Source organism: Indicator indicator, chromosome 7 (genome assembly GCF_027791375.1).
Source record: "Indicator indicator isolate 239-I01 chromosome 7, UM_Iind_1.1, whole genome shotgun sequence".
Lineage (NCBI taxonomy): Eukaryota > Metazoa > Chordata > Aves > Piciformes > Indicatoridae > Indicator > Indicator indicator.
This window is the reverse complement of record NC_072016.1, coordinates 37,070,445-37,095,476: the sequence shown is the minus strand read 5'-3', so window position 1 is coordinate 37,095,476 and position 25,032 is coordinate 37,070,445. Positions and strand designations below refer to the sequence as shown.

The 25,032-nt window shown below is 57.8% G+C and overlaps 3 pseudogenes; all 3 read right to left on the bottom strand.

The window, feature by feature from the left end:
- LOC128968319 (basic proline-rich protein-like) overlaps positions 1-7,341 on the bottom strand; it is a 177,917-nt pseudogene extending 170,576 nt beyond the window's left edge.
- A 134-nt stretch (positions 7,342-7,475) lies between these two features.
- On the bottom strand, positions 7,476-9,740 carry LOC128967811 (basic proline-rich protein-like; annotated as a pseudogene).
- A 44-nt stretch (positions 9,741-9,784) lies between these two features.
- Positions 9,785-11,461, bottom strand: LOC128967824 (basic proline-rich protein-like; annotated as a pseudogene).
- Positions 11,462-25,032: the final 13,571 nt, after the last annotated feature.

Genomic DNA, 25,032 nt, shown 5'->3' with positions numbered 1-25,032 from the left:
ACATCACGTTTTTCCCCCCCCTTCTGACACTCACTTAGACAACTCAGGTCCTCACAGGCTTTTCTGTTTCAGTGCTGCTGTGGGATTCCCATGATCTGCTCCTGCTCTCAAGATGCTTTTTCAGCAGAGCTCAGGCTCTTGAGTGAGCAGCGACCAAATCACCTTCACAGCATCAGAGTACATTAGAGGTTGGAAGGGACCTCCAGAGATCATCCAGGCCAACCCCCCTGCCAGAGCAGGGTCACCTAAGGGTAGTCCACACAGGAATGCATCCAGGTGGGTTTGGAAAGTCTCCAGAGAAGGAGACTCCACAACCTCTCTGGGCTGCCTGTTCCAGGGCTCTGTCACCCTCACTGGAAGGAAGTTTCTGCTCATGTTGAGCTGAAACCTTCTGTGTTCCAGTTTGCATCCACTGTTCCTTGTCTGGCCCCCTCCACTTGACCCCCACCCCTCAGATATTGATAGGCATTGATCAGATCCCCTCTCAGCCTTCTCTTCCCCAGACTAAACAGCCACAGGACTCTCAGTCTCTCTTCACAGGGGAGATGCTCAAGTTCCCTAATCATCTTCCTGGCTCTCCCTTGGATTCTCTCCAGCAGGTCTCTGTCATCTTCACTCACTGCTGATAATTACTCTGAGAAGAGTTCCCTTTCCCTTTCCCTTTCCCTTTCCCTTTCCCTTTCCCTTTCCCTTTCCTTTTTTCCTTTTCCTTTTCTTCTCACCAAGGTGATTGCTTCATCTTTTCCTGGCTGCTTCTAAGGGCAAGGTCCCACTGCAGTGGGCCAGCAGGTCCTGAAGCTCACCTGCTGGGAGGGGGAGGCAGCAGACATCTCTAGCACCCCTTGGGCCCACACTGCTAATTGTCTTGCATGAAATGAGAGTCTGTTTGGTGCAAGCAGCTGGAGCACAGAGAGCAGCTCAGCACCAAAGACATGACAGTCTGGGATGGCAGCTGCCAGGAGCATCAGCCTGGTTTGCAGGTTCCCAGGTCTGCAAGTGCAACTCATCTCCCTGCTGGTGGACAGGGAGGGGGAAAGGGGAGAGGATGGCTGCAGGAGGAAGAAGCCTTGAAGCTGGTTCAGCTGGAAGCTGGCCCCTCCAGGTGACAGTGATGAATGTTGCATGCCCTGCCACTAAGCAGGCTGAACATGTGGTAGGTGTCTACCAACGCTTCCTCTGAAGGCACTTATCTCATAAAAAGGAGTCCTCCAGTGTATTTGACAAATCTTGATTGATTTTTCACCCTGCCTACCTTTCTGGGCCCTGCCTCTCACAAAAGCATAGTGGACGGGAGAGACAAAAGCACTTCTGGAGCAGTTTTAGCATCAGCAAGAGGAAGAGTTAGAATCATAGAATTGTCAGGGTTGGAAGGGACCTCAAGGATCAGCCAGTTCCAACCCCCCTGCCATGGGCAGGGACACCTCACACTACAGCAGGTTGCTCAGAGCCTCATCCAGCCTGGCCTTAAACACCTCTAGGGATGAGGCTTCCACCACCTCCCTGGGCAACCTCTGCCAGTCTCTCACCACCCTCATGGGGAAAAACTTCTTCCTAACTTCCAGCCTGAATCTCCCCACTTCCATCTTTGTTCCATTCCCCCCAGTCCTATCACTCCCTGACACTCTCCAAATTCCCTCCCCAGCTTTCTTGGAGCCCCCTTCAAATCCTGGAAGGCCACAAGAAGGTCTCCTCAGAGCCTTCTCTTCTCCAGACTGAACAACCCCAACTCTCTCAGTCTGTCTCTATAGGAGAGGAGCTCCAGCCCTCTGCTCATCCTCATGGCCCTTCTCTGGACACCTTCCAGCACCTCCAGATCCTTCCTGTAATGGGGGCTCCAGAACTGGACACAGTACTCCAGGTGGGGTCTCAGCAGAATGGAGCAGAGGGGGAGAATCCCCTCCCTGGCCCTGCTGGCCACACTTCTCCTGCTGCAGCCCAGGCTCTGCTTGGCTTTCTGGGCTGCAAGTGCACACTGCTGGCTCATGTGGAGCTTCTCCTCCTCCAGCACCCCCAAGTGCCTCTCCTCAGGGCTGCTCTCCAGCCAGTCCCTGCCCAGCCTGGATTTGTGCTTGGGATTGCCCTGACCCAGCTGCAGGACCTTGCATTTGGTCTTGTTGAACCTCATGAGGTTGTTCTGGGCTCACCTCTCCAGCCTGTCCAGGTCCCTCTGGATGGATCCCTTCCCTCCAGCCTGTCCAGGTCCCTCTGGATGGATCCCTTCCCTCCAGCCTGTCTGCTGCACCACACAGCTTGGTGTCATCACCAAACCTGCTGAGGGTGCACTCAATGCCTCTGTCCATGTCATCAGCAAAGATTTTGAACAAGCCTGGTCCCAGCACTGATCCCTGAGGGATTCTGCTTGTCCCTGGCCTCCACTGGGACATGGAGCCATTGACAGCCACTCTGTGTGTGCTGCCACCAAGCCAGTTCTTCATCCATCTAGTGGTCCACACATCAAACCCATGTTGGGGCCAGCTCCTTTTTTTTTGCCTGCCTGGCCTGCACCCCACTCTGCCTCCACTGCTAATGTACCTTCATCCCTACCTGGTTCTACCTCTCAGCCAGTTAAGCTCCATCCTTGCTTAAGTTGTAGCATGAACTCACTGCAGTGCAGCTCTTCACCCCTCCAGGACCCTGGAGAGGAGACTTGCATGGGGATGGAGTTAGACAGACACAGATGTAGCTGCCCAGAGGTGATGAAAAAATATCTGTTTATTAAGCACAGATAAGCTCAGTTCAAGGGCTGAGCCAGCCAGGATGGACAGGGAGAAGCCAGAGAATCTTCTGAGGAGCAGCTGAGGGAACCGGGGTTGTTTAGTCTGGAGGAAAGGAGGCTGAGAGGAGACCTCCTGGCTCTCTACAACTCCCTGAAAGGAGTTTGGAGTAAGGTGGGGGTTGGTCTTTTCTCCTAAGGAACAAGAGGAAATGGCCTCCAATTCCATCAGGTGAGGTTTAGGTTGGATATGAGGAAAAATTTCTGCTTTGAAAGATGTATCAGAACCAGGCTTCTCAGGGCAGTGGTGGAGTCCCCACTCCTGGAGGCATTCCAGAGCCCTCCATCATTTAGGTGTGGTGCTGAAGGACATGGTTTAGTGGTGGACTTGGCAGTGCTGGGTCAAGGGTTGGACTGGATCATCTTAAAGATCCCTTCCAACCTCAGCAAATCCACAATCCTGTTATTTGATAGGAAAAGTGAGAGGCAAGGTGTGCCTGTGCTGCCTGGGCAGCCTTCTTCCCATCTCAGGAGAGATTAGGGCACAGAGCATCAGCATCCCAGAGGTAGGGAGGGGGGGGGGGGGGAGAGGGAGAAGAAAAACCCAAACAAATTTCTTTTGATACCAGCTCCTGTATTTTCATATAAAACCCTTATAAATCCTCCATGAGAAAGAGTCCTGTGACGAAGTAATCACCCAGATTATCAGCCCTGAGGTAATATGAGGGAAAGCTTCTCTCTGGGCTATCTCCTTTCACCTCACCCAAAGATTCTCTACCTCTGAGGCGTTAGGTGGTACCAAGGAACAGAGAACTCCTCTTTTCATTTCCTTTCCATTTTTACCTTCCTCTTCTTTTCTTTTTTCTTCCTTTCCCTTCCTTTCCCTTCCTTTTTCACTTCCTTTCCCTTCCTTTTTCCCTTCCTTTCCCTTCCTCTTTCCCTTCCTTTTTCCCTTCCTTCCCCTTCCTCTTTCCCTTCCTTTTTCCCTTCCTTTTTCCCTTCCTCTTTCCCTTCCTTTTTCCCTTCCTTCCCCTTCCTCTTTCCCTTCCTTTTTCCCTTCCTTCCCCTTCCTCTTTCCCTTCCTTTTTCCTTTCCTTCCCCTTCCTCTTTCCCTTCCTTTTTCCCTTCCTTCCCCTTCCTTTTTCCCTTCCTTTTTCCCTTCCTTCCCCTTCCTCTTTCCCTTCCTTTTTCCCTTCCTTCCCCTTCCTCTTTCCCTTCCTTTTTCCCTTCCTTTTTCCCTTCCTTTTTCCCTTCCTTTTTCCCTTCCTTTTTCCCTTCCTTTCCCCCTTCCTTTTTCCCTTCCTTTCCCCCTTCCTTTTTCCCTTCCTTTCTTTTCCCTTTCCTTTTCCTTTTTCTTCTCCTTTCTCTTTTTCTTTTCCTTTCCCTTTTTTTTCTTTTCCTTTCTTTTTCTTTGATTTTCTTTTCTCTTTTCCCTTTCCTTTCCTTTCTCTTTTCCTTCTCCTTTCTCTTTTTCTTTTCATTTCCCTCTTCTTTTCTTTTTCTTTCTTTGATTTTCTTTTCTCTTTTCTTTTCCTTTCACTTCTTTTCTCTTCTTTTTCCTTTCTTTTTTCTTTCTCTTTTCTTTTCCTTTCTTTTCTTTTCTCTTCTCTCTTCTCTTTTCCACTGCCACTTTCAAATCACTTCTCTAACCTCAAAGGCACCAGCTAGGTGCAGGAAAAGAGAGCCTTTACAAAGCATTCCTCACCTGATAAAGCATTTAGCCGTGGAGTGCCTACCCCCTGGGAAGCTGCAGCAGGGGAAGCCCCTTCAGCAATCTGAAAGCTACACCTGGAGCCACTCAACTCAATGGATCTTGTTAAGGAGGCCTCATTGGGCTGCCTTCATTAGGGCCATCTGTGAGCAGTTCCACAGCTGCAGGAACTTCTGAAAAGGAGCAGGGAGGCCCTGCTGAAGTTTTCTGCTGGCTTCTGGAAGGTGAAGAAGTTAGAGGCAACTCGAGAACTCAGGACAGCAGGTAAGGAAAGTTTGGGGCAAAAGGGGGGTTGGGGGAAGTAGCTTGTAGCTAATGATCTTCTCAGTGTGCTTTAGTAAGGAATTCTTCTGCTTCAGCCTGAGTTGCACATGCAAGGGAAAGGACTGAGCTAGCTGTGGTGGCTGTGAAGCCCTCTGGGGCCAGGAGCAGACTGCTTTTGCCCTCACCAAGAAATCCTTTGGGGAATGAGATTGGATCTAGGATTCCTGTGTTGCAGGATGCAGATGAAGCAGTGCTTATTGCTGCCTTTTGGAAGGGATAGAGTGAAAGGTGGAGTAAGAGATGCTTAAGAGCCTGAAAGTTGAACAAACATTGTGAAACTGCTCCAAAAACAGCTTGCTTTTTTTTTTTTTTTTTTTTTTACCTTGCCTTGGGCAGGGCTTCTTTTGAGCTGTGGAGATGGCTTCAGGGTGCTGCAGCTCTCCTGCTGTGTCTGCAGCTAGGAGGGCAAACTGCATGTGCTGCAGAGACCAAAATAGGAGCCACTAATTCTTCGGAGATCATTTCCTCTTCTGTGGCATGTCCAAAGCTGGGGAAGAATCTAGAGCATGATTCTTGGGGTGAACAGCTGAGGAAAGTGGATTGTGTAGCCTGGAGGAAAGGAGGCTGAGGGGAGAGCTTATTGCTCTCTACAGCTCCTTGAGGTGAGGCTGGAGTGAGTTGAGGGGGGAGGGAGGGAGGAGTGAGTAATGAGGGGGGAGGGAGGGAGGCTGGAGTGAGTTGAGGAGGGGGAGGGAGGGGGGAGTGAGTTGAGGGGGTAGGAAGAGAGGGGGGAGTGAGTTGAGGGGGGAGGGAGAGAGGGGGGAGTGAGTTGAGGGAGGGAGGGGAGAGGGGGGGGGGAGTTGAGGGGAGGAGGGGAGGAGGGGGGGAGTGAGTGGGAGGAGGGAGGGGAGAGGGGGGGAGTGAGTTGAGGGGGGAGGAGGAGGGGGGGAGTGAGTTGAGGGGGGAGGAGGAGAGGGGGGGGGAGTGAGGGGGGAGGAGGAGAGGGGGGAGTGAGGTGAGGGGGAGGGAGGGGGGGGGAGTGAGGAGGAGGGAGGGGAGGGGGGGAGTGAGTTGAGGGGGGAGGGAGAGAGGGGGGAGTGAGTTGAGGGGGGAGAGAGAGAGGGGGGAGTGAGTTGAGGGGGGAGGGAGAGAGGGGGGAGTGAGTTGAGGGGGGAGGGAGGGGGGAGTGAGTTGAGGGGGGAGGGAGGGAGGGGGGAGGGGAGGGGGAGGGAGGGGGGAGGAGGAGGGGGGAGGAGGGAGGGAGGGGGAGGGAGGGGAGGGGGGAGGGAGGAGGGGGGAGGGGGGGGGAGGGGGGAGGGAGGGAGGGGGGGAGGGGAGGGAGGGAGGGGGGAGGGGAGGGGGGGGGAGGGGGGAGGGGGGGGGGAGGGGAGGGGAGGGGGGGGGAGGGGAGGGGGGAGGGAGGGGGGAGGGAGGGGGGGAGGGGAGGGGAGGGGGGAGGGAGGGGGGAGGGAGGGAGGGGGGAGTGGAGGGGAGGGGGGGGAGGGAGGGGGGGGAGGGAGGTGAGGGGGGGAGGGAGGGGGGGAGGGGAGGGGGAGGGAGGGAGGGGGAGGGGAGGGGGGGGGGAGGGAGGGGGAGGAGTGAGGGGGAGGGAGGGGGGAGGGGGGGGAGGAGGTGAGGGGGGAGGGAGGGGGGGGAGGGTGAGGGGGGAGGGAGGGGAGGAGGGGGAGGGGGAGGGGGAGGGAGGGAGGGAGGGGGGAGGGAGGGGGGGGGAGGGAGGGGGGAGGGAGGGGGGGGAGGGAGGGGAGGGGAGGGGGGGGGAGGGAGGGGAGGGAGGGGGAGGGGGGAGGAGGGGAGGGGAGGGGGGAGGGAGGGAGGGGGGAGGGGAGGGGGGGGAGGGGGGGGGGAGGGAGGGAGGGGGGAGGGGAGGGGGGAGGGGGGAGGGGGGAGGGGGGAGGGGAGGGGGGAGGGAGGGGGAGGAGTGAGGAGGGGGAGGGGGGGGGGAGGGGAGGGGGGGGAGGGGGAGGGAGGGAGGGAGGGGAGGGGGGGGAGGGGAGGGGAGGGAGGAGGGGAGGGGGAGGGGAGGGGGGAGGGGGGAGGGGAGGGAGGGGAGGGGGGGGAGGGGGAGGGAGGGGAGGAGGGGGGGGGAGGGGAGGGGAGGGGGGGAGGGGAGGGGGGAGGGGAGGGGAGGGGGGGGGGAGGGGGAGGGAGGGGGGGGAGGGGGAGGGAGGGGGAGGGGGGAGGGAGGGAGGGGGGAGGGAGGGGGGAGGGGAGGGGGGAGGGGGGGAGGGGGGAGGGAGGGGGGAGGGGGGAGGGGAGGGGGGGGGAGGGGGAGGGGGGGGAGGGGGGGGAGGGAGGGGGGAGGGAGGGGAGGGAGGGGGGGGGAGGGAGGGGGAGGAGGGGAGGGAGGGAGGGGGGGAGGGAGGGGAGGGGGAGGGAGGGGGGGGAGGGGGGAGGGAGGGGGGGGGGAGGGGAGGGGAGGGAGGGGGGGGGGGGGAGGGGAGGGGAGGGGAGGGGGGGGGGAGGGGGGAGGGGGGAGGGGGGGGGAGGGAGGGGAGGGGGGAGGGGGGGAGGGAGGGGGAGGGGGAGGGAGGGGGGGAGGGGGGGGAGGGGGGGAGGGGAGGGGGGGGAGGGGAGGGGAGGGGGGAGGGAGGGGGGAGGGAGGGGGAGGGAGGGGGGGGGAGGGGGGAGGGGGGGGAGGGAGGGGGGAGGGGAGGGGGGGAGGGGGGGAGGGGGGAGGGGGGAGGGGGGAGGGAGGGGGGAGGGGGGGGGGAGGGGGAGGGGAGGGGGGAGGGGAGGGGGGGAGGGGGGAGGGAGGGGGGGGGAGGGAGGGGGAGGGAGGGGGGGGGAGGGAGGGGGGGAGGGGGGAGGGGGAGGGAGGGGGAGGGGAGGGGGGAGGGAGGGGGGGGGAGGGGGAGGGGGGAGGGGGGAGGGGAGGGGGGAGGGGGGGGGGAGGGGGGGGAGGGGAGGGGGGGGGGGAGGGGAGGGGGGAGGGGGGGGGAGGGGAGGGGGGGGGGGGGGAGGGGGGGGGGAGGGGGGGGAGGGGAGGGGGGAGGGGGGAGGGGAGGGGAGGGGGGGGGAGGGGGGGGAGGGAGGGGGGGGAGGGGAGGGGGGGGAGGGGGGGGGGAGGGGAGGGGGGGGGAGGGGGAGGGGAGGGGGGGGGGGGGGGGGAGGGGAGGGGGGGGGGAGGGGAGGGAGGGGAGGGGGAGGGGGGGGGAGGGGGAGGGGGGGGAGGGGAGGGGAGGGGGGGGGAGGGGGAGGGGGGGGGAGGGAGGGGGGGAGGGGGAGGGAGGGGAGGGGAGGGGGGGAGGGGGAGGGGGGGAGGGGGAGGGGAGGGGGGGGGGAGGGGGAGGGGGGGAGGGGGGGAGGGGGGAGGGGGGGGGGGGGAGGGGGGAGGGGGGGGAGGGGGGGGGGGAGAAGGGGGGGGGGGGAGGGGGGGAGGGGGGAGGGGGAGGGGGGAGGGGGGAGGGGGGGGAGGGGGGAGGGGGGGGAGGGGGGGAGGGGGGAGGGGAGGGGGGGAGGGGGGAGGGGGGGGGGGAGGGAGGGGGGGGGGGAGGGGGGGGAGGGGGGGGGGAGGGGGGGAGGGGGGGGGGGGAGGGAGGGGGGGGAGGGGGGGGGGAGGGGGAGGGGGAGGGGGGGGGGAGGGGAGGGGGGGGGGAGGGGAGGGGGGGGGGGGGAGGGGGAGGGGGGGGAGGGGGGAGGGGGGGGGGGGGAGGGGGGGAGGGGGGGGGGAGGGGGGGGGGGGGAGGGGGGGGAGGGGGGGAGGGGAGGGAGGGGGGGGAGGGGGGAGGGGGGGAGGGGAGGGGGGGGGGAGGGGGAGGGGGGAGGGGGGGGGGAGGGGAGGGGGGGGGAGGGGGGGGGAGGGGGGGGGGGGGAGGGGGGGAGGGGGGGGGGGAGGGGGGAGGGGGGGGGGGGGGGAGGGAGGGGGGGGGGGGGAGGGGAGGGGGGGGAGGGGGGGGGAGGGGGGAGGGGGGGGAGGGGGAGGGGGGGGAGGGGGGAGGGGGAGGGGAGGGGGGGGGGGGGGAGGGAGGGGAGGGGGGGGGGGGAGGGGGGGGGGAGGGGGGGGGGGAGGGGGGGGAGGGGGGGGAGGGGGGGGGGGGAGGGAGGGGGGAGGGGGGGAGGGGGAGGGGGGAGGGGAGGGGAGGGGGGGAGGGGGGAGGGGGGAGGGGGGGGGAGGGGGAGGGGGGGGGAGGGGGGAGGGGGGGGAGGGAGGGAGGGGGGGAGGGGGAGGGGAGGGGGGAGGGGGGGGGAGGGGGGAGGGAGGGGGGAGGGGGGAGGGGAGGGGGGGAGGGGGAGGGGAGGGGGGAGGGAGGGAGGGAGGGGGGGAGGGAGGGGGGGGAGGGGGGAGGAGGGGGGAGGGGGAGGGAGGGGAGGGGGAGGGGGGGGGGGGGGGAGGGAGGGGGGAGGGGGAGGGAGGGGGAGGGAGGGGAGGGAGGGGAGGGGGGGAGGGGGAGGGAGGGGAGGGGGGAGGGAGGAGGGGAGGGGGGGGAGGGGGGAGGGGAGGGGGGGGGGGAGGGGGGGAGGGGGGAGGGGAGGGGGAGGGGGGGGAGGGGAGGGGGGGGAGGGGGGAGGGGAGGGGGGGGAGGGAGGGGGGGGGAGGGGGGGGGAGGGGAGGGGGGGAGGGGAGGGGGAGGGAGGGGGGGAGGAGGGGAGGGGGGGAGGGGGGAGGGAGGGGGGGGAGGGGGGGAGGGGAGGGGGAGGGGAGGGAGGGGGAGGGGAGGGGAGGGGGAGGGAGGGGGGAGGGGGAGGGGAGGGGGGGGGAGGGAGGGGGGGAGGGGGAGGAGGAGGGGAGGGGGGGAGGGGGGAGGGAGGGGGAGGGGGGAGGGGAGGGGGGAGGGGAGGGGGGGAGGGGGAGGGGGAGGGGGAGGGGGGGGAGGGAGGGGGGGAGGGGGGAGGGGAGGGAGGGAGGGGGGAGGGAGGGAGGAGGGGGGGAGGGGGGGAGGAGGGGGAGGAGGGGGGGAGGGGGGGAGGGAGGGGGGAGGGAGGAGGGAGGGGGGGGGAGGGGGGGAGGAGGGAGGAGGGAGGGGGGAGGAGGGAGGAGGGAGGGGGGGGAGGGGGAGGAGGGGGGGAGGGGGAGGGGAGGGGAGGGGGAGGGGGAGGGGGAGGGGAGGAGGGGGAGGGAGGGAGGGAGGGGAGGGGGGGAGGGGAGGGGGGAGGGGAGGGGGGGAGGGAGGGAGGGGAGGGGAGGGGGGAGGGGGAGGAGGGGAGGGGAGGGGGGAGGGGGAGGGGGGAGGGGGGGGAGGGGAGGGAGGAGGAGGGGGGGGGAGGGGGGGGGAGGGAGGGGGAGGGGGGAGGGAGGGGGGGGAGGGGGGGGAGGGGAGGGGGGGGAGGGGGGAGGGAGGGGAGGGGGGGGGAGGAGGGGGAGGGGGGAGGGGGAGGGGAGGGGGAGGAGGGAGGGGGGAGGGGAGGGGGGGGGGAGGGGAGGGGGGGAGGGAGGGGGGGAGGGAGGGGAGGGGGGGAGGGAGGGAGGGGGGAGGGAGGGGAGGGGGGGGAGGGAGGGAGGAGGGGAGGGGGAGGGGGGGGGAGGGAGGAGGGGGAGGAGGGGAGGGGGGGAGGGGAGGGGGGAGGGGAGGGGGGGAGGAGGGGGGGAGGGGGAGGGAGGGGGAGGGAGGGGGGAGGGAGGGGGGAGGGAGGAGGGGGAGGGGAGGGAGGGGGGAGGAGTGAGGGGGGGAGGGAGGGGGGAGGGAGGGGAGGGGGGAGGGAGGGGGAGGAGGAGGAGGGAGGGAGGGGGGAGGGAGGGGGGGGAGGAGGGAGGGAGGGGGGAGGAGGGAGGAGGGGGGAGGGAGGGGAGGAGGGGAGGGGAGGGGGGAGGGGAGGGGGGAGGGGAGGAGGGAGGGAGGGGGAGGGGAGGGAGGGGGAGGGGGGAGGGGAGGGGGAGGGAGGGGAGGGAGGGGGGAGGGAGGGGGAGGGGGGGAGGGGGAGGGGGGAGGGGGGAGGGGAGGGAGGGGGGGGAGGGAGGAGGAGGGGGGAGGGGGGAGGGGAGGGGGAGGGGAGGGAGGGGGGAGGGAGGGGGAGGGAGGGAGGGAGGGGGAGGGGGGAGGGGAGGGGGGGGGAGGGGGGAGGGGAGGAGGGGGAGGGGGGAGGGAGGGGGAGGGGAGGGAGGGGGGAGGGAGGAGGGGAGGGGGGAGGGGGGAGGGAGGGGGGAGGGAGGGGGGAGGAGGGAGGAGGGGGAGGGGGGGAGGGGGAGGAGGGAGGGGAGGGGAGGGGGAGGGGAGGGGAGGGGGGGAGGAGGGAGTGAGGGGGGGGAGGGAGGGGGGGGAGGGAGGGGGGGGAGGGAGGGAGGGGAGGGGGGGGAGGGGAGGGGGGAGGGGAGGGAGGGGGGAGGGAGGGGGGGGAGGGAGGGGGAGGGAGGGGGGAGGGAGGGAGGGGGGGAGGGAGGGGGGAGGGAGGGGAGGGGGGAGGGAGGGGGGGGAGGGGAGGGGAGGGGAGGGAGGGGGGAGGGGAGGTGAGGGGGGAGGGAGGGGGGGAGGGAGGGAGGGGAGGGAGGGGGGAGGGGGAGGGGGGAGGGAGGGGGGGGAGGGGAGGGGGGAGGGGAGGGGGGAGGGAGGGAGGGGGGGGAGGGAGGGGGGAGGGAGGAGTGAGTTGAGGGGGAGGGAGGGGGGAGGGAGGTGAGGGGGGGGGAGGGAGGGGGGAGTGAGGGGAGGGGGGGGAGGGGAGGGGGGGAGGGAGGGAGGGGGGAGTGAGTGGAGGGGGGAGGGAGGGGGGGGAGGGAGGGGAGGGGGGAGGGAGGGAGGGGGGAGGGTGGAGGGGGGAGGGGGGAGGGGGGAGGGAGTGGGAGGGGGAGGGGAGGGAGGGGGGAGGGGAGGGGGAGGGAGGGGGGAGTGAGTTGAGGGGGGAGGGAGGGAGGGGGGAGTGAGTTGAGGGGGGAGGGATGGGGGAGTGAGTTGAGGGGGGAGGGAGGGAGGGGGGAGTGAGCTGAGGAGGGGGGGAGGGAGGAGTGAGTTGAGGGGGGAGGGAGGCTGGAGTGAGATGTTCTCCAAGGCACAAGTGCTCGGAGGAGGAGGAAACAGCCTGAGGTTGCTCTAGGGGAGGTTTCGGTTGGGCATCAGGAATGGTTTTTACTCCTGAAGAGGGTGCTCAGGCTGCCCAGGGAGGTGGTGGAGTCACTGTCCCTGCAGGCAATCAACCAGCCTTGTGGGCATGGAGGTGCTGGGTTGCTGGATGGACTAAATGGTCTTGGAGGACTCTTCCAACCTCAATGATTCTATGAAACTCTGGTCTTTGGTCACCAAGTGTGTCAACAAACCCTCCACTACTATTTCTTTTAAAACTAACTACCAGGGCAGAAGTGATCTGGGGCTGGATCTTCTGTCTGGAGGAACCAGAATTGGGCCTTCATTTGCTGATGTTTGCCTCCCTAGGGAGCAGGACATGGGTTAGGGAAGTGATTGTGCCACAGCTGGAGTCCTGGGCTCAGTTCTTGGCACCTCAATACAAGAAGGGCATTGAGGGGCTGGAGCAGGTGCCAAGGAGAGCAATTAAGCTGGTGAAGGACCTAGAGAATGAGTCTGATGAAGAGCAGCTGAGGGAACTGTTTAGCCTGAGGAAGAGGAGGGCTGGGGGGGTGGGGGGGGAGGGGGGGAGACATTATTGCCCTCTACAACTACCTGAAAGGACAATATGGAGAGGTTGGTGCTGGTCTCTTCTCACAGGTAATTAGTGGCAGAACAAGAGGGGATGGCCTGAAGCTGAGCAGATCAGGTTTAGGCTAGGCATTCAGACAAACTTTTTCACTGCAGGAGTGTTCAGGCTGCCCAGGGGAGGTGGTGGAGTTCCACCATCTCTGGAAGTGTTGAAAGGTGGTTTAGGTGTGGTGCTTGGGGCTATGGTTTAGTGGTGGGCTTGGGAGACTTAAGTGTTGGACCTGAGGACCTCAAGGGTCTTTCCCAACCTGCATGATTCTACAGTTGCATGGGTGGAGAACATTCTCAGGGGCTTCTGTGTTCTCCTGGATCAGCTGAATGACTCTGGATGCATTCCTGTCTGGACTACCCTTAGGTGATCTTGCTTTGGCAGGGGGGTTGGACTGGATGATCTCTGGAGGTCCCTTCCAGCCTCTAATGTACTGTGGGACTGTGGTTCCGTATCAGCTCCAAGGTGCAAGGTTAGACCAAACCTGTTCCTAGCTGATATCAGTCTGCTGCTGGTGTCTCAGTCTCTTGCTCTCTGTCCTTTTCACCTTCCCAGCTGAGTGGTTGGACTTGATCAGAGAATCATAGAAAGGTTTGGGTTGGAAGAGACCTCCAAAGCTCATCCAGTCCAACCCCCCTGCAGTCAGCAGGGACATCCTCCACCAGATCAGGTTGCTCCAGAGCCTTGTTGAGCCTCACCTTGAATACCTCCAGGGATGGGGCCTCAACCACCTCCCTGGGCAACCTGTTGCAGTGTTCCCTCACCCTCATGGTGATGAACTTGTTCCTAACACTCAATCTAAATCCTTTCTTCTCTAATTTCAAGCCACTGCCCCTCATCCCTATCACTGCAGGCCTTTGCAGACAGTCCCTCTGCAGCCTTCTTGCTGGCCTCTTTTCAGTGCAGAACTGCAGGTCAAGTGCCAGATGTGCTGCAAGAAGTCTCCTCAGATCAGTGTTCCAAGCAAATGGCTTGCAGGCACAAGAGGAACTGTATCTGTTTGGGCTTTCTTTTTGAACTCTCCCTCTTCTGATTTATAACCCAGAATGCTTTAGTTCAGTCAAATTTCCTCAGTGCAGTGGCACTGGAGCTGGTTGGCTGAGCCTCTCTTGCTCTCTGTCATGGTGCTCTGCTTTTCCCCTTGAGTTCCAAATCTGATGAATGCATTCTGACTTCTGCTGCTCTGGCTCCTTGTAGGCATTCCTGCTCTCACCTCCAGCTCCAGGGCTTTCCTCTCCACATGGGTGGGAGCCTCCTGTTCCTCTTTGTAGTTGAGTTGGTTGTGGATAGGACTGGATGGGCTATCTGTTCAGGACTGTGACTAGGTGCAGGAGCCAGCATGTGTCCAAGGAGGCCACCAGCATCCTGCTGTGGATCAGCAATAGTGTGGCCAGCAGGAGTAGGGAAATGATTGTCTCCCTGTACTTGGCACTGGTGAGGCTGCAGCTTGAATACTGAGTTCATTTTTGGGTCACTTACTCTAAGAAGGACGCTGAGGCACTGGAATATGGCCAGAGAAGGGCAACAAAGCTGGTGGATGGTCTGGAGAAGAGGGCTGAGGGAGCTGGGGGTGTTCAATCTGGATAAGAGGAGGCTGAGGGGAGACCTTCTCACTCTCTACCACTACCCAAAAGGAGGTGGGAGTGAGGTGGGGGTTGGTCTCTTCTCCCAAGTGATAAGATGAGAAGGTTTAGTGGTGACCTGGCAGTGCTGGGTTGGATTTGATGATCTTCAAGGTCTCTTCCAACCTCTAAATCTAAGCTGACAGAATGTTGCCAGCACTGGAAGATGGATTTGGGGGGGGGGGGGAAATAGCTGTGGATGCTGAACATGTAGTTGGATTGTACTTGTTTAGATCTTGGAGCTGTTACAATGCCTGAGACACCTGGGTGGGTTTATGCCTTTGAGGTTGGAGGGAGACTCTTTGTGTCTTTATTGCTTGTTGCTTTGCTGCTCCTTGAATATTGCATCCAGATCTGGTGTGCCCCTCGTAAGAAGAATGGTTGGAGAGAGACCAGAGGAAGGCCACAAGGATGATCCAAGGGCTGGAGCACCTCTGCTTTGAGGATAGGCTGAGGGAGCTGGGGGTGTTCAGCCTAGAGAACTGAAGGCTCCAAGGGGACCTTAGAGCTGCCTTCCAATACCTGAAAGGATCCTACTGGAAGACTGGAGAGGGACTTTTCATAAGGGTGTCTAGAGACAAGACAAGTGGGAATGGTTTGAAGCTGAGGGAGAGTAGGAGCCCCTGTTACAAGAAGGATCTGGAGGTGCTGAAAGTGTCCAGAGAAGGACCATGAGGATGAGCTGAGGGCTGGAGCTCCTCTCCTATGAGGACAGACTGAGAGAGTTGAGGCTGTTCAGTCTGGAGAAGAGAAGGCTCCCAGGAGACCTTCTTGTGGCCTTCCAGGATCTGAAGGGGGCTCCAAGAAAGCTAGGGAGGGACTTTGGAGGGTGTCAGGGAGTGATAGGACTGGGGGGAAATGGAGCACAACTAGAAATGGATAGATTCAGACTGGATGTAAGGAATAAGTTCTTCCCCATGAGGGTGGTGAGACACTGGCAGAGGTTGCCCAGGGAGGTGGTGGAAGCCTCATCCCTGGAGGTTTTTGCAGCCAGGCTGGAGGTGGCTGTGAGCAACCTGCTGGAGTGTGAGGTGTCCCTGCCCAAAGGGACAAAAAACCCCGGAGCTGTAAAATCGGACTGACTGTTGCCAGCCCTTCTCGGTTCTCCTCTCCCCGTGCCGAAAGCCCTCCGTGAATTCCCCTGGAGGGTTGCGGTGCTCGGGGCAGCGCCGGGGATCGTTTATCTTCACTTCCTTTCCTTTCCGCTGGTTTCTGAGCTAATGACAAGCGCTGAGGACTCATCTCCTGCTCGGGGCACCTTCCCGTTACTTAACTAACAATTAATAAAGCAGGATAATGGAAGCGGTTTCGCCCACACAGGGATAAATAACTCCCTCTACCAAACGCAGCAGCCCCAATCTGTTCAGCGACTGCGGCCGGTGCCCTGCTGAGAGTCACAGACTGGGGTGGGGGTGGGAGGTGAGGGGGTTGGGGTGGGAATCTGTCAGATCATCCAAGCCAACTGTTAACCCCAGCACTGCCAAGTCCACCTCTAAATCGTGTCCCCCTGCACAGCAGCTACTGCAATACAGTAGGGGTTGGAAGGGACCTCCAGGGATCATCCAATCCGACCCCCCCCTTGCCAAAGCAGGGTCACCTAGGGATAGTCCTCTCAGGAATGCATCCAGGTGGGTTTGGGAAGGCTCCAGAGGAGACTCCACAAGCCCCCTGGGCAGCCTGTTCCAGTGCTCTGTCACCCTCACTGGAAAGAAGTTTCTCCTCATGTTGAGCTGAAACTTTCTGTGTTCCAGTTTGTATCCCTTGTTCCTTGGCTTATCACTGTGCACCACCCAAAAGATCCTGGCCCCCTCCACTTGACCCCCACCCCTCAGCTCTTGAGAGACATTGATCAGATCCCCTCTCAGCCTTCTCTTCTCCAGACTAAACAGCCCCAGGGCTCTCAGTCTCTCTTCACAGGGGAGATGCTCAAGTCCCCTAAGCATCCTCAGGGCTCTCCCTTGGACTTTGTCCTGCAGGTCTCTGTCTCTCTTGAACTGGGGAGCCCCAAACTGGACACAGTATTCCAGGTGTGGTCTCAGCAGGGCAGAGTAGAGTAGAAGAACCTCCCTAGCCCTGCTGGCCACACTTTTCTTGCTGCCCCCCAGGATCCCATTGGCTCTCTTGGCCACAAGAGCACATTGCTGTCCCATGATCACTTGCTGTCCAACAGGACTCCAAGCTATATGGCTTTGAAATTCCTCCCTGGATGGGGACTCCAGCACTGTCCTGGGCAGCCTGGTCCAGGGCTTCAGAACCCTTTTGGAGAAGACACTGTTGCTAGTGTCCAGCCTAAGAGTCCCCTGGTGCAGCTTGAGGCCGTTTCCTCTTGCCCTTTCACTTGTTCCTTGGGAGAAGAGACTGATCCCCATTTGACCCCAACCTCCTTTCAAGTAGTTGTAGAGAGAAATGACTTGTTCAGCCACCTGTTGCCCAATAGGTCCTTTTCTGCCACTCTTCCTTAAGCCTGCAGCATTCATGGTGGTATCATGGCCCAAGGACAGGACTTGGCACTTGGCCTATTGATCCACCCTGGCCAGATCTCTCTGCAGAGTCTCCCTCACCTCCAAGCAGATCAAAACTTCTACCCCACTTAGTGTCATCTGCAAACTTACTGAGGGTGCCTTCCATCCCCTTGTCCAGATCATTGATAAACAAAATGAAGAGGTCTCGCCCCAGTGCTGGATATCTGAGGAGTGTTTCTCAGTTTGCAGTAGGAACCCCAAGCTCCATTTATTGGTTTCCAGCCTGGATCAGGTGAAGTTATTACAAGAAGTATCTGAAGTTGCTGGAAGGTGTCCAGAGAAGGGCCATGAGGATGAGCAGAGGGCTGGAGCTCCTCTCCTATGAGGACAGACTGAGAGAGTTGGGGTTGTTCAGTCAGGAGAAGAGAAGGCTCTGAAGAGACCTTCTTGTGGCCTTCCAGGATCTGAAGGGGGCTCCAAGAAAGCTGGGGAGGGACTTTTGAGGGAGTCAGGGAGTGATAGGACTGGGGGGAATGGAACAAAACCAGAAATGGGTAGATTCAGATTGGAAGTTAGGAGAAAATTCTTCCCCATGAGGGTGGTGAGAGACTGGCAGAGGTTGTCCAGGGAGGTGGTGGAAGCCTCATCCCTGGAGGTTTTTGCAGCCAGGCTGGATGTGGCTGTGAGCAACCTGCTGTAGTGTGAGGTGTCCCTGCCCATGGCAGGGGGGTTAGAACTGGCTGATCCTTGAGGTCCCTTCCAACCCTGACAATTCTATGATTCTAAGTTTCACACCCCTTGTGGATGTCTAAGGAATGTTCTCAGTCTGCAGTAGGAACCCCGTGCTCCACTTATTGGTTTCCAGCCTGGATCAGGTGAAGCTTCACATCCCTTGAGATATCTGAGGAGTGTTTCTCAGTTTGCAGTAGGAACCCCATGCTCCATTTATTGGTTTCCAGCCTGGATCAGGTGAAGTTGGCCTTCCAGTATCTGAAAGGGGCTACAAGAAAGCTGGGGAGGGTGTCAGGGAGTGATAGGACTGGGGGGAATGGAGCAAAACTAGAAACAGGGAGATTCAGATTGGATGTTAGGAGGAAATTCTTCCCCATGAGGTTTGCAGGCTGGCTCCTTGCAGGGGGTGGCAGTGGGTCTGTTTGTTTGCAGCCCCCTCCTCTAATTGCCTCCACCACGTAGGGAGGGTGCTTGCTTCTTGCAGTCTGTCTCCATTCAAATAAAGAAGGTAGCTCCACACAAGCAGGGAGCTGTGAAAAGCTTCTAATTAAGAGTTCTCACCAGCAGGCAGCCAATTACTTAGCTTGGCAGCCTTTCCCTGGCCCCTCCTCTTCACCCACTCCCCCCTCTGCCTTGCCCCGAGTGTCCCAGGGAAGGGTTGCTCCTTGCAGCCTGCTCTGGAAGGTGAGGAGGAAGAGGACACAAAAGTCTTGTGCTCTGGTGACCAGCCTGGTGTCTAGTCCCTGTGATGGTTTGAAACAGTCTTTTTAATTTTTCCTTGCAAAGTTCAGAACAGAGAAAGTGAAAGAATGTAAATAAGTCACTATTGGGTGTCAGAAAGCAAAATAGTGATTGTTCTAAACACTTCCATTGGATAGATAGAAATGTTTAAGAACTATTACCCAAAACAAAGTAGGCACTCTGCACATTCTGCGTTCGGCAGTGGGGGCAGTTGCTGGGCTGTCTGGCTGCTGTTTCTTCTTCTCTTCTGGCTGAAGATAACACACTGACCTTGGCAGCTAAGTTAACAACTTTCTGCTTAACTAACTCTGCTTCTCTGTCCAGGGGGGTCTGGGGGGAAGCTCCTGGGAGAGGGAGGCCCCTTTGGGAGGGTCCCCTTGGGGGGAAGCAAAGGGAGATCGGTTGTGCTTTTTCTGTTGATTGTATATATTTGTGAATGTTGTGAATTTTGTATATTTGTACATATTCATTGCATTTCATGAATTTAGACTCTGCTTGTAAATACAGCTTTCATTTGCTTCCAGACTGGGCTAGCCTGGTTATTGTTGGTGGGGGGGGAATTTCAGCTCACACCGACACACTTTTTATTTTTGGCGCCCAACGTGGGGCTCGATTGCTTGTTTGATTTATTTCTGCTCAGATTAGGAAGCAAAATGAAGATGTTTTGGATTCTGAGTCATTCAATTTTGTCTTTTATGAGTGTGATTGTCTACAGATGGGCTGTTTCCTGCATGATAGACAAGATTGTGAGATATGTGGCATATAAATTGGTTCTTTGGGTTAAGAACAAGTTACTGAATGTTGTTGAATTCTGTTGTGGTCTTATTGGGCTTAGAAGATATGGTAACTCAACTATGAATCTGCTAGCAGACACATTTGAGTTTGTTACTCCTCTTACAACTACAGAGGGTCTTGGGAACCAGTGGTACCCTAGATATCTTGTGCTAGCCTTAATTTTGTTGTTTCTTGGAATAATCATATGGCTGCTGATAGCACTGTGTCAAGAAAGACATAAGGCTACTTGCTCTTACGACCTGCGTAGATGTAAGAGGAAACATAGAAAAGCTCAGAGAGGTTCGGAATTGGTTTCTGATTCTGATTACGGTGACCAGGAAATCACAGTTCAGGTTTGTGAGAAAGCTGCCGATAGTTTTGACTCAGAGCCAGCAGCAGTAGCTGCGGGACCTTTGCCAGAATCTGAGATAACAGACTCGGGTACACAGGCAGACATAGTTACACAGACAGACTCGGCGACACAGACAGACTCGATTACACAGGCAGAGAGGGGTACACGGGCAGAGAGGGGTACACAAACAGACACAGCTGCACAGAGAGAAATGGATGTGCAGACAGACATAGTTACATAGAGAGAAATGGTTGTGCAGACAGACATAGTTACACAGAGAGAAATGGTTGTGCAGGCAGACATAGTTACACAGAGAGAAATGGTTGTGCAGGCAGACATAGTTACACAGAGAGAAATGGTTGTGCAGACAGACATAGTTACACAGAGAGAAATGGTTGTGCAGGCAGACATAGTTACACAGAGAGAAATGGTTGTGCAGGCAGACATAGTTACACAGAGAGAAATGGCTGTGCAGACAGACATGGTTACACAGAGAGAAATGGTTGTGCAGGCAGACATAGTTACACAGAGAGAAATGGTTGTGCAGACAGACATAGTTACACAGAGAGAAATGGTTGTGCAGGCAGACATAGTTACACAGAGAGAAATGGTTGTGCAGGCAGACATAGTTACACAGAGAGAAATGGTTGTGCAGACAGACATAGTTACACAGAGAGAAATGGTTGTGCAGGCAGACATAGTTAGAGAGAAATGGATGAGCAGACAGACATGGTTACACAGAGAGAAATGGTTGTGCAGACAGACATAGTTACACAGAGAGAAATGGTTGTGCAGACAGACATGGTTACACAGAGAGAAATGGTTGTGCAGACAGACATGGTTACACAGAGAGAAATGGTCGTGCAGACAGACATGGTTACACAGAGAGAAATGGTCGTGCAGACAGACATGGTTACACAGAGAGAAATGGTCGTGCAGACAGACATGGTTACACAGAGAGAAATGGTCGTGCAGACAGACATGGTTACACAGAGAGAAATGGTCGTGCAGACAGACATAGTTACACAGAGAGAAATGGTTGTGCAGACAGACATAGTTACACAGAGAGAAATGGTTGTGCAGACAGACATAGTTACACAGAGAGAAATGGTTGTGCAGGCAGACATGGTTACACAGAGAGAAATGGTTGTGCAGGCAGACATGGTTACACAGAGAGAAATGGTCGTGCAGACAGACATGGTTACACAGAGAGAAATGGTCGTGCAGACAGACATGGTTACACAGAGAGAAATGGTTGCGCAGGCAGACATGGTTACACAGAGAGAAATGGTTGCGCAGGCAGACATGGTTACACAGAGAGAAATGGTTGCGCAGGCAGACATGGTTACACAGAGAGAAATGGTTGTGCAGGCAGACATGGTTACACAGAGAGAAATGGTTGTGCAGACAGACATAGTTACACAGAGAGAAATGGTTGTGCAGACAGACATAGTTACACAGAGAGAAATGGTTGTGCAGACAGACATAGTTACACAGAGAGAAATGGTTGTGCAGACAGACATGGTTACACAGAGAGAAATGGTTGTGCAGGCAGACATAGTTACACAGAGAGAAATGGTTGTGCAGACAGACATGGTTACACAGAGAGAAATGGTTGTGCAGGCAGACATAGTTACACAGAGAGAAATGGTTGTGCAGACAGACATGGTTACACAGAGAGAAATGGTTGTGCAGACAGACATGGTTACACAGAGAGAAATGGTCGTGCAGGCAGACATGGTTACACAGAGAGAAATGGTTGCGCAGGCAGACATGGTTACACAGAGAGAAATGGTTGTCCAGGCAGACATGGTTACACAGAGAGAAATGGTTGTCCAGGCAGACATGGTTACACAGAGAGAAATGGTCGTGCAGACAGACATGGTTACACAGAGAGAAATGGTTGTGCAGACAGACATGGTTACACAGAGAGAAATGGTTGTGCAGACAGACATGGTTACACAGAGAGAAATGGTTGTGCAGACAGACATAGTTACACAGAGAGAAATGGTTGTGCAGGCAGACTTAGTTACACAGAGAGAAATGGTTGTGCAGGCAGACATAGTTACACAGAGAGAAATGGTTGTGCAGGCAGACATAGTTACACAGAGAGAAATGGTTGTGCAGGCAGACATAGTTACACAGAGAGAAATGGTTGTGCAGGCAGACATAGTTACACAGAGAGAAATGGTTGTGCAGGCAGACATAGTTACACAGAGAGAAATGGTTGTGCAGGCAGACATAGTTACACAGAGAGAAATGGTTGTGCAGGCAGACATAGTTACACAGAGAGAAATGGTTGTGCAGGCAGACATAGTTACACAGAGAGAAATGGTTGTGCAGGCAGACATAGTTACACAGAGAGAAATGGTTGTGCAGGCAGACATAGTTACACAGAGAGAAATGGTTGTGCAGGCAGACATAGTTACACAGAGAGAAATGGTTGTGCAGGCAGACATAGTTACACAGAGAGAAATGGTTGTGCAGGCAGACATAGTTACTCAGAGAGAAATGGTTGTGCAGGCAGACATAGTTACACAGAGAGAAATGGCTGCGCAGACAGACATAGCTGTGCAGGCAGACGCCATTAACGAGGCACAGTCTCCTCCTCCTCCCTCTGCTGCCCAGACGGACGCAGCAGTGGCTGCAGGATCTCAAAGCACACCTCCTGCCAACCCTGCACAGACTCCCTCTGCTCCTGCTAATCCTGCACAAAATTCCTCTACTCCCTCCAACTCTGCTGTGAATGTGAAAGCCAATCAGTAAATTTGGTGGCCACTGTAAGCAGAAAGCGTAAAGGAGCTGCAGGAGGAGATGCAGATGCTGCAGGAGATGGTGCAGATGGAGATGAGGGTCCTTCTACTCAGGGTCCCTCTGTTAAGAAAGATCCTTCTGGTGAGGAAGAGAAGGTTAGCCTTAAAACTCTGGCAGACCTTTTGAGGCCCCACATGGATGATGGAGATGTAGACCCTGCTGAATTAGCAACTGCTGGTAGTGCCTCTGAACTCAAGGAAATTCAACGGAGGATTAAAATAGGATTATGGGGACAGCGACCTCAGGATGATGATGATGATGATGAGGATGACATACAGTCAGCTAATGCACCCAGACAGGAAATTAGACATGTGAGGAAGGATTACATCAGAGGAGATAATGAGCCAGTCCTGTCTTGGCTAGCCAGGTGTTTTGATATGGGAGCCCCAGCATTGGTGGTAGGCGACAAGTCGGCCTCTCAGTTGGGGATGCTCTCAAAGGATACAGGCATAGACAGGCACCTAGGCAAGTGCATTGGTAAAGTTTCTCTGTGGGCACGCCTCCTACTGGCAGTCTCGCTGAGGTACCCCAGCAGAGATGATTTACCATGGAACCCTAAGCCTTGGACCACAATAGCTGAGGGAATCAAGCGTCTGAGAGAGTTTGCTGTGAGAGAAGTAATGTATGGAGATCATAAGACTCTGAATCCTGATGAAATTCCTGTTGGAACAGGCCTTGCCAAAAAGCTCATTAAGCTTGCTCCTCCTAATTATGCTACTATTCTGGCAAGCAGGATTGTGGCAAGAAATTATGGTGGAGCACCTCCTACTGTTGGCCATTTCACTGACCAAATGAGGCAGTTGGAGGATAGTCTCGCACGTACTTCTTTGGTTTCAGCCATTGAAACTCTGTCTGGAAAGATGGAGAATTGCATGAAAGAGCTGAAGGAGGAACTTAAAACCTCCATATCCAACTTGATGAAGGGGGATGATTCTAATTCCTCTTCCTCCAGATGGATACAAGTTTCAGCTGTTAGGAACAGACGTGCTCCAAGAAGGCCATTCCAGAATAGGTCAAACCAAAACAGACAGCAGAGGCAATCACGTGGCAGTATCTGGATAACTCTGCGTGATCAGTTTGGTGAGAACATGAACAGATGGGATGGTCAACCAACTTCTGATCTTTTCAAGAGGTTACGGGAGCTGCAGAGGGGCAGATCCCGAGGTAGCAATACCAGGAGGGTAGCTGTCGCTTCCTCAGTTTCCCAGAACAACTCTGATAGCTCCAACAGTGATCCTAATTCTGGTGCTGGACGTTGTGCCAGCTGTACATGTGGAGGTAATCCCCACCATTAGGGGTGCCCTGCCTTCCGCCAGGGGGAGGTAAGGGATAATGGAGATAACAGAATCTATTGGGATGTGTACATCCAGTGGCCTGGCACTTCAAAATTTCAGAAGTACAGGGCCTTGGTTGACACAGGAGCTCAGTGCACCATAATACCATCAAATTATCAAGGGGGAGAATCTATAACTATTCAGGGAGTCACTGGTGGATCTCAAGAGCTGTTTAAGATAGAGGTTGACATAAGCTTAACTGGGAAGCAGTGGAAGAAACATACTATTGTAACAGGTCCTAATGCACCTTGTATTTTGGGAATTGACTTTCTGAGAGAAGGGCGTTTTAAAGACCCTAAGGGAGCTTGGTTGTGCTTTTCTGTTGATTGTATATATTTGTAAGTGTTGTGAATTTTGTATATTTGTACATATTCATTGCATTTCATCTGCTTGTAAATACAGCCTTCATTTGCTTCCAGACTGAGCTAGCCTGGTTATTGTCGGTGGGGGAATTTCAGCTCACACTGACACAGTCCCTCATCCTGTCTCCCTAATGCTTTGATGGGCTCTGTGCATCCCTGGCATGAGCTGTGTGCTGTTGTGGGAGGCTGGGAGGAGACTCTGAAGGTCAGTGCATCTCCCTAGCATGGCCACCACACCTGGGAATCCCTGGCAGAGAATCATTAAGGTTGGAAAAGGGCTCCCCAGTTCAAGAGGGACAGGGATCTACTGCAGAGAGTCCAAGGGAGGGCTCCAGGGATGCTGAAGGGACTGGAGCACTGCCCTACAAGGAGAGGCTGAGAGACCTGGGGCTGTTCAGTCTGGAAAGAGAAGACTGAGAAGGGATTTAATCAATGTCTACAAATATCTGAGGGCTGGGGGTCAAGAGGGAGGGGACAGGCTCTGCTCACTTGCACCCTGGGACAGGACAAGGGGCAGTTGATAGAAACTCCAGCACAGGAGGTTCCACCTCAACATGAGGAAGAACTTCTGCACTGTGAGGCTCACAGAGCACTGGAACAGGCTGCCCAGAGAGGTTGTGGAGTCTCCTTCTCTGGAGACTTTCCAGACCTGTCTGGATGTGTTCCTGTGTCCTATTCTATGGTCCTGCTGTGGCAGGGGGTTGGACTTGATGCTCTCTGGAGGTGCTTTCCAACCTCTAACATCCTGTGAGCCTAGGGTCATCATATGCTCTGACCAGGCTCTCTGAACCTCTGGCATCAGCTGTGGGCTGTTGTGTGAGGCTGGGAGGAGACCTTGAAGGTCAGTGCACCTCCCTAGCATGACCAGCACACCTGGGGATCCTCTGATCATGAAGGTTGGAAAAGACCCGTAGGGTCATCAAGTCCAACCACAAGCCCCTGTGCTCCAGCACTCATAACCTGGGCCACCAAATCCCTCAGCATGCAACTGCCCTTTTAAATGTCCTGGTTTATCTCTTCCCAAAGTTTTAGAGTGGATCAGCATGGGGTTGTTTTTGTTGGTTTTTTTTTTTTTTTTTTTTCATATAATGTTTTGGTTTGGAAGGGACCTTAAAGGTCACAGAAGAGAATCATTAAACTGTCAAGGTTGGAAGGGACCTCAAGGCTCAGCCAGTTCCAACCCCCCTGCCATGGGCAGGGACACCTCACACTACAGCAGGTTGCTCACAGCCACATCCAGCCTGGCTGCAAAAACCTCCAGGGATGAGGCTTCCACCACCTCCCTGGGCAACCTGTTCCAGTGTCTCACCACCATCCAATCCATCACATTTTTCTCAAGATGCTGCTTTGCTTTCCACATTCAGAATCCTAGAATTGTCAGGGTTGGAAGGGATCTCAAGGCTCATCCAGTTCCAACCCCCCTGCCTTTGGGGGGGGGCTCAATCCCTGGTGGCAGTGGTGCTGTGGTACCAGATGCTGACATGGAAGAAGAAAACTCCTCCTTGCTCTTTCTGGTGCACAACCAACCCCTCTGAGCATCACTTGGTGGAACAAGTCCCAA